Below are 8,743 nucleotides of genomic sequence, written 5' to 3'. Positions count from 1 at the left end.
GGCATCATCAGTTGGCGCCGTCTGTGGGAAACGCGTCTCAGGTTAAAGAATTAAGCCACACTATCGTTTCCCGGACTAAAGGGTTGCATGGTACTCACTCGCTCAATGGCGACTACTAATGACGTACAAGGAGAAGAGCTACCCACAACTGCCCTCGAGAGACAGGTTCGGACCTCCAAACAAACTATTTGAATTTTAATCACCAAAATCCAAATCTAAATGTCCAAATCATGTCATCCAAATGCACTAAAAATGTGCTTCAGGTCTACGAAAATCTGCATGTTTTGGATCTATGTAAATCAGTTTAAGGTGTTGACACCTTATCATTGCTTTTTGTAACATCATTTTCTTTTCTTTTCTTTTTCGTGGAACATGAAATATGTATCACAATTTATTGAAGAAAATAAATATGGTAGTTGTCTTGATGTGATTTACATATGGAATGAACTCTCCAAAACACTTTGCGAGCTGATGCCTCTAAATCATGTGTGAAGTTAATAAGAAATGTGATACAAAAGTGAGTACGCAAACTAATAACCAAAACCCTAAAAGGTCCAATAGCTTTTAGTAAAAAGCATGTTCAAAGGTGCTCCTAAATCGGTCTGGCACTGGGTAAGCAATCATGTCATTTTGGTAAGATTTCTTCATAATTTATTTACAATAGAATCATCTTTATCTCTCTTATTACATAGTTTTTATTTGATAATTGAAAAAAAAGGAGATTATATATATATACACACACACCAGCCCCTAAGCACGCGCATTGCCCGTGCTCAAACGCTATTTTATTTTTTTGAGTAAAGGTTAATAATTAGCATTTATGAAAATTTGGAAATTTTTTTTTTTTTTAATTTTTCAAACAACTAAAAAAGATAAACTTTAGAGATAAACAATAATTGTAATTTTTTTTTTAAACATGTGTTTGAAAGTGGTGTAATGATATAGAGAAAAGTTTGAGTAGGAAAAATAAGATGAATCTAAGGGGAAAAAAATGCTAAATTTTAGGAGTTCTCTTAATTTTTAATTTTAAAATTTTTAAATTGGGGGTGTTTTATTTTTATTGGGATGAAAAAAGAATAAAAATACTAAATTTTAGGGAAAAAAAAGATGAATTTGAAGGGAAAAAAAATTCTAATTTACAAGTTCTCTTTTTTAATTTAAAATGAAATTTGTTATTTGACATTTATGACTTTATTTCTAAGAGAAGTTACCCTTTATTAATGAGGATATTTTTAAATCATATAAAAATTTAGTTCAAAGAGTGGAATCCTCTTATATATAGTACTAGGCTCTGAGCATGCGCTTCTATTTTTTGGATAAAGGTTAATAATTTGCCTCTAGTATAATTTAGAATTTTTTTTTTCAAACAATAAAAATGATAAACTTTAGATATAAGTAGTAACTGTAATTTATTTTTTGAATGTGAAAGGCAAAAAAAAAATCCTAAAGTTTAGGAATTTTCTTTTTGAATTCAAAATGAAATTTTTTTATTTGACATTTATGACATTATTTTTAAATGAAATTACCCTTCATTAATGAGGATATTTTTGAACCATATAAACGGGCGTGCTTAGAGGATCTTCTATTTTTTTGGATAAAGATTAATAACTTGCCTCTAGTATAATTTAGAAATATTTATTTTTCAAACAAATAAAAAGAATAAACTTTAGATATAAGCAGTAACTGTAATTTTTTTTTTTTTTAATGTGAAAGGAAAAAAAATCTAAATTTTAGGAATTCTCTTTTTGAATTCAAAATGAAATTTCTTATTTGACATTTATGATCCTCTTTCTAAATGAAATTACTCTTCATTAATGAGGATATTTTTGAACCATATAAAAATCCAGTTAAAAGAGAAGAATTCTCTTATATATAGACTAGCCTCTAAGCACGGGCGTTGCGCATACTTAAAGGCTTTTCTATTTTTTTGAGTAAATGTTAATAATTTGTACCTATTATAATTGAAATATATATTTTTTTCAAATAAATAAAAAGAATAAACTTAGAGATAACGAAAAATAAGATGAACATGAAGGCAAGAAAGCTAAATTTTAGGAGTTTTCTTAGTTTTTTATTTTAAAATTAGGGTGTTTTACTATAAAAATGCTAAATTTTAGAGAATAAAAAGATGAACATGAAGGGAAAAAAATCCTAAATTTTAGAAGCTCTATTTTTTAATTCAAATTGAAATTTGTTATTTGACATTTATGACCTTATTATAAGAGAAGTTACCTTTCATTAATGAAGGTATTTTTAAATCACATAAAAATCTAGTTTAAGAGGGGAATCCTCTATATATATACTAGCCTCTAGCACACCCTCAAGCGCGTGCTCAGAGGCTCTTTTTTTTTTTTCTTTTTTTTTTTTTTGTAAAAGTTAATAATTTGCATATATTATAATTTAGAATTTTTTTTAATTTTTCAATAAAAATAAAAATGATAAACTTTAGAGATAAACAGTAACTGTAATTTCTTTTTTGAACGTGAAAGGAGAAAAATCCTAAATTTTAGGAATTATCTTTTTGAATTCAAAATGAAATTTGTTTTTGACATTTATGACTCTATTTCTAAATTAAGTTACCTTTCATTAATGAGAGTATTTTTGAACCACATAAAAATCCAATTGAAAGAGGGAAATCCTCTTATATACAACATAGACTAGCCTCATTACACGCGCTTTGCGCATGCGATGAGGGTTTCTTTTTTTTTTTCTAGTGTCTTAATTTTTTTATAAATTTTGGTTAAGTTTGTTTTGAAAATATGGAATAGTAGGAAAATGTCCAATTTTGTAGGTATTTTAAATATAGTTGGAGATATATTTTTACAGGGTTATCCTCAAGTTTTTCCCTTTTTTTAAAAAAAAATATTTTATACAAGATAGAATTTCTATTCTACCCTAATCTAAGTGTATATGATTGTGAAATTCCCTCTTGGAAACTTGAACCCTGGCCCTTGCCCCCCACACCCCACAAGCACTTATAAAACTTTTTTTTATAAAACTTTTTTATAATTTGGAGCACTCACATTAGTGCTTGTATAATAAAAAAGGGACAGCAAGCCAACGAAGTCTAAAATTCACCCACATCAAACCATGTAAAGTTGCGTAAAAAATGATATTGTTGCTTATGGAGAAAGAGAAACAATTAACAAAATTAATATTAAACATATATATATATATATTTATATATATTTAATGAAAAGTAGTGTAAAATTGATAATTCGATGGGAGGTCAAGTGTTTTGAAAAGTAAGTATATTAACTATAAAATATAAAAGATAAATAGACAAAAAAAAAAAAAAAAATTTACACAACCATTAGACCATATCTTGCCAAAATCTTGTCAAATAAGACATTTTGAAATTAGGTTTCTTGGCTGATGATTAAGATTTTAGGGTTCTTTAAATTAATGCTGCAATTGTATAATTGGTACCGTTAATTATAAGACCTGGCATCCATGTTCTAATTATGGGTGTGGATTGATTTAAATTATTTTTGTCCGTGAGAAATCAATCAGCTTGTCCAAAAAGATCTAGATGATAGTTGCGCTTTTGTTAACCACGGTTTGGGAAAACAACGAATTTTGCCTTTTCACCTCTGCTTTAGACTCAAGTGTAATAAGTGTGTGACCACTTGGGGGCCCATAAAGAAAACCTCTTTGTTCCTCATAAACCCAATTTGGTTTCCTTATCCCCTACACTACATATCTTCCTCACGTGACTATGATTGATTCCAATTATTACTTAGTAGCCCACAACCGCGGCCGCCCTTCATCCTTCCATGTCAGCATCTCCACCCACCCACTCGGGTCCCCATCTCCATTTTCAGGATTCATATAGTAAATCTTTCACTAACAAATTGCACATTACACAAGTTTTGATTTTTTTCCCCTTAAATTTTCAAATTTTTTATTATAATTTGGATCAACTCGTTTTTTGTCAATGTGTTAATGTGTCCTGCTTCACTATCTGTTAAGTGTTAGATTAATCAAATCAACTATAGGTATAAATCAAAATAATCCAAATTTAAAGGTCATAAAATCAAAATAAATACAAACGTAGAGGGTATCACCACTGCTATTAGTAGCCTAACAGCTTGGGCCTCAGGCCAACAAAATTCCATTATTCTAAAACATTTTGGGTTTGAGTTACCTATCCCCTACTAGTGTTGTATTAGTATTCCTTATACTTCATCAAATGGGGTCTTAATCCGGAAGTGTAGCATAGTAAGAAAGCCACATTAGCCACCTGTTCAAACTTGTATAACTTCTATGAACCAGATCAAAAGTTTAAACTTTTAATTAGTGAATAAAATTAAATTTATACCAAAGCATAGGGGGCTTAATCTTCAATTATTTGTAATTCTTTTCCCAAGGTAACTCTGTAAGTTAAGTAACTATTCCCTGCCCTATACACAATATATATTCTTTTCCTCTTCCTCCTCCTCCAAGAAACTAAAAAATTCCAGAAACTCTCACTTCAATCTCACTACAAATCACCATATAAAACTGCTGAAATATTGCACTTTTTCTTTACAATTCTTCATCTCATTCAACTCCAAAAACAATGGTTTATTTTTCTATAGTCGATCAACATTCATCACAAAGAAGAACAAGGATTGATTCAACTCAAGGTTCGAAGCTGTGATGGGTTAGGGCGAGTCTCAATTGAAAACACCCAAATCAGTCTCACAACTCAAAACCCTAATCTAATCCCAACTCCAAATCCCAATCCAAAACCAATCCCTCTCTACCAACCAAAACCTCCTCTTGTCAAAAACCTCAGCCAAACAAAAATAACATTAAATTTGAGTTGGGTGGCTCAAACTTTTTATGGCACACACTACCTACCTTTTGGAGCCATAGGTTCTATAGATGTATCTAGTGATTGTTGTTGTTGCTGTCTAAAAGTAAAAAATAGAGAAAAAATTAAAATGAAAGCAAAAAAAAATTGTAAGTTCTTTGAATTTTTTATAACTTGAAGAGGAACTTTACATACATGGATGATGCAGGACATGAAACATTTAGCTTCCTTTGCAATGATTCTGAGACATATGTGGCAATTGTTGTTTCCTATTGATTAAGTCACATTTTTTATATATATAAAAATTCAATCAGAAAATAAGTTGACATAAACAATTTAAACAATTATCATTCTGGTAATCATATTAACATGATGAAACTGTTGGGTATATTTCAACAATTTACTTTTGTGATTAAACAAAAAAAGAATAATATAAAGATCTAAATATAAGCAATAACACAAATAAATGTGATAGACAAAAACAATAACTAGATACTATATATATAAGAAGAAATCTGCAAATAATTAAAAACTCACAGACCAAATGCGAAAAAAAATGAATGATATCAATCAAGTCTTGTGTTTGACACAATTTCCTTAAAGCAAATTTCACCCCTCACATAATTTGTGGTGCTTTGAAACTCACAAACGTCTGCCTCCCAAGATAAAATAATCTACAATATGGAAAAGAAGCACACAAGGTCCATACTTTGCAAACTAATCTGTCTTTTATTCTCTCTTTGACTCAATGAATAGACAAAATATTTTCTCTCTAGAAGAGTTTCTCCAAAACTTATTTTTCATGAATGAGGGACTATGAATATATACATTATTAAACAGACACATTGTTTCAGAAATAATTGCTGTATACAGACTTATTGACTCAAAAAGTGAAATAATAAAATATTATTATTAATTGGACAAGAGGGCCCAGTCCATACATGCCTAAAGCTTAATCTAATGTCTAACCCAAAACTCATATTCTTTATCATTTCCTATGTAGGACTCAAAGATTCTCACCACTTCAATATAATGTTCAAATAGACTCATTAAAAGTCAATTTCTTATTCTCCGTAATATTTTTTTGACAGAAACATCCAAGCGAAATTATGTACAAAAGTAGAAAAGCAAATTCAAAAAAACATCACAGAATTCAAATAAATAAATAAAATGCCATCTATTGTGAAAGCATTAACAAAGCCAAATATCACTTGCCCAGTTGCAGAGAATAATAAACAAATTTACATTACATGATTTTTTTTTTTTTTTAATCCTTCAACGGGAGAATTATACCTAAGGGTACAAAACCCAGCATGAGCAAAACTAGAGAACTACAAAAGAATAAAATCTACAGATTACAACACCTTTTTTTTTTTTGAAGATGCAACACAACTAAACTCATCAGACGATTCCATAATTAATGTTTTTGAAATTAAACACATAGACACAACTGAGAATAAATAATAAACAAATTTGCATTAAATAATTTCAAAAGAAAAGAAAAGAAAAGAAAAATCCTAAAACTAAACTATCACCCAAACCTAACCCTAATAACCCTAACAGATCAAACAATTTAGCACCTTCCAAAGTCATAAATTTTCAAAAGTTTAATTCTTCAAATATACCAAAATTTAAAAAAATATAATTATAATAATTAGAAGAAGAAGTTTGAAGAGGTAGGATTTTTTTTTTTTAATTATTAAACAGTAATACTTATTAGAGAACTCACACGAAAATAGTAATATTAGTGTTTTTAACTGGATTTATAATACATTACATAACTAGAATACAACTGCAAAATGACCTAACCTTTGTAGTTGTAGATTAGGGTTATAAGCATTCACAGCAGTGGTGCTAAATAGCTATATTGCTATTTTTTAGCACCACTGCACACAAAAGAAGCTCACAGCAGTGGAGCTAAAAGCAAAATTTTTTGCTTCTCCGCTACAGTACACATCTAAAGATAGATGTGTACTGTAGCTCAAAGCTAAAAACAAAAATATTATTTTATTCTGTCTGCTCCTTTTTTTATTCGTTCTTTTCACACCTTGCCTCTCTCTCTCTCTCTTTCTCTCATTCACTCTCATTTCATCTCTGAAGCTCATCTCTCTCAAGCTCACTCTCTCAACTCCGGTCTGAAGCTCATCGAAGCTCACCCACGCCGCCTTCAATCATACACGCCTAAACCTCTAATCTCTTCCTCACTTTCAGTTTATCTCTGCTTCCTTTTCTCTTCTTTCTTTCTCTCATTCCCTCTTCTTCCTTTTCTCTTTTCTTTGGATCGGCATTGGGTTTGTGCAGTGGGTTCGTGTAGTGGTGGACGGGTTGTGCAGTGGGTTTATGCAGTGGATTTGTGTGGTGGTGGGTTTGAATCAGTGGTGGTTGTTTGGGTGTCGATGTGGGTCCCTTCGGTGGTGGCTGGGTTTGAATCGGTGGTGGTTGTTTGGGTGTCGATGTGGGTCCCTTCGGTGGTGGCTGGGTTTGAATCAGTGGTGGTTGTTTGGGTGTTGGCTGGGTTGTTGAATCAGTGGTGGCTATGGGTTGTTGAATCGGTGTGGGCTGGGTTTGAATCGTTAGTTTTAGGTTCATCTGATTTGAGTTTATTTGTTGGTTTTGGGTGATTTTGGAATGTGTCTTTGTTTATTTTGGGTTGGTAGTCTTTTTTTTTTTTTTCCTGGTGGTGGTGGCGGTGGCTGTGGCGGTGGCTGATGGTAGAGACGGTTGTGGTTGGTGTTGTGGATGTTTTTTTTTTGTATTGGGATATATTATTTTATTGTAGTGGTAATATTATTTTATTGTGATGTTTATATTATTTTATTATGTTGAAAGCTAAAATAGATCCACTGCTGCAGCATGTGTGTAGGTAAAATAGATAAAGTAACTTTTGATGTTGCTAAATAGCTAAAATTATAAATCCACTGCTGTGAATGCTCTAAATAGCAGACACTAGACACACACAACCAATGTAGGATAAATATCATTTTTTTTTAATAAACAGTAATACTTATTAGAGAACAGACACGAAAATAATAATATTAATGTTTTAAACCGGGTTTATAATACATTACATAACTAGAGTACAACTACAAAGCCCAGGCCTAGGCCCATTCGAGTTCAGTTTGCTCTCTTTTCAAAGCCAACGACACTTTTGTCAAGGGGTTTTTATTATTTTTAAAGAGTAATTTTTAGGTATTTTCGAAGTATGAAGAATGATACTTTTTCCTCTCATATTCATGATAGGGTCCACTTATTAAATTCATGATGGGGTCCACCATAAATATGAGAGGAGAGATCACTAATTTTCTGTGCTCTGAGAGTACCTAAATATTTTCCCTTTTTTAAGGGTTTTTTTTTTTTTTTAGGTTGTCAAGCTTCACAAAGATTACAGTTATGGTACATTCTTCTTATATTCACTTCTCTCATTGTATGATGAACAATATATAAGAATTCTTTATTTTTATAATTTTTTTTTACTCGTTTTTTGATAATTTATGTCTAAAACACCAGTCACCAATCCAGTTTTGACAAAATACCATATGTATACTAAATAAAATTCTAACAAAGAACCTACATGCTGGGCATAGATTAATGATTTGGAGGTGTGTCAAATCTTTTATATATGTCTCCCTGTCCCTCTCATGTAGTCCTATTGTGTCTCATGGTTTTTGAAGAGAGAAATATAAAAGGCATAATTGGGTCTATTAGTTTTATAGATTTTTTTTTAATGTAATAGTTTTATAGATTTTGGTTTGCTGTGCTTGTTGCAACCTTTTGCATTGCCTTCTTGGTGAGGTGATTAGAATATGACATGGCCCACGATTGGCATCTATATATATATATATATATGATCATCAATGATTTGATCATGATTGTTTCTCATTATTTGCTGCTGTCTCCTCCTGTTCCTGACAATCTAATATAAATTCACTTGAAAGATTGATACTC

This window comes from Quercus suber, unplaced genomic scaffold (assembly GCF_002906115.3).
Source record: "Quercus suber isolate HL8 unplaced genomic scaffold, Cork oak 2.0 scaffold_183, whole genome shotgun sequence".
Lineage (NCBI taxonomy): Eukaryota > Viridiplantae > Streptophyta > Magnoliopsida > Fagales > Fagaceae > Quercus > Quercus suber.
This window is presented reverse-complemented; position numbering follows the sequence as displayed.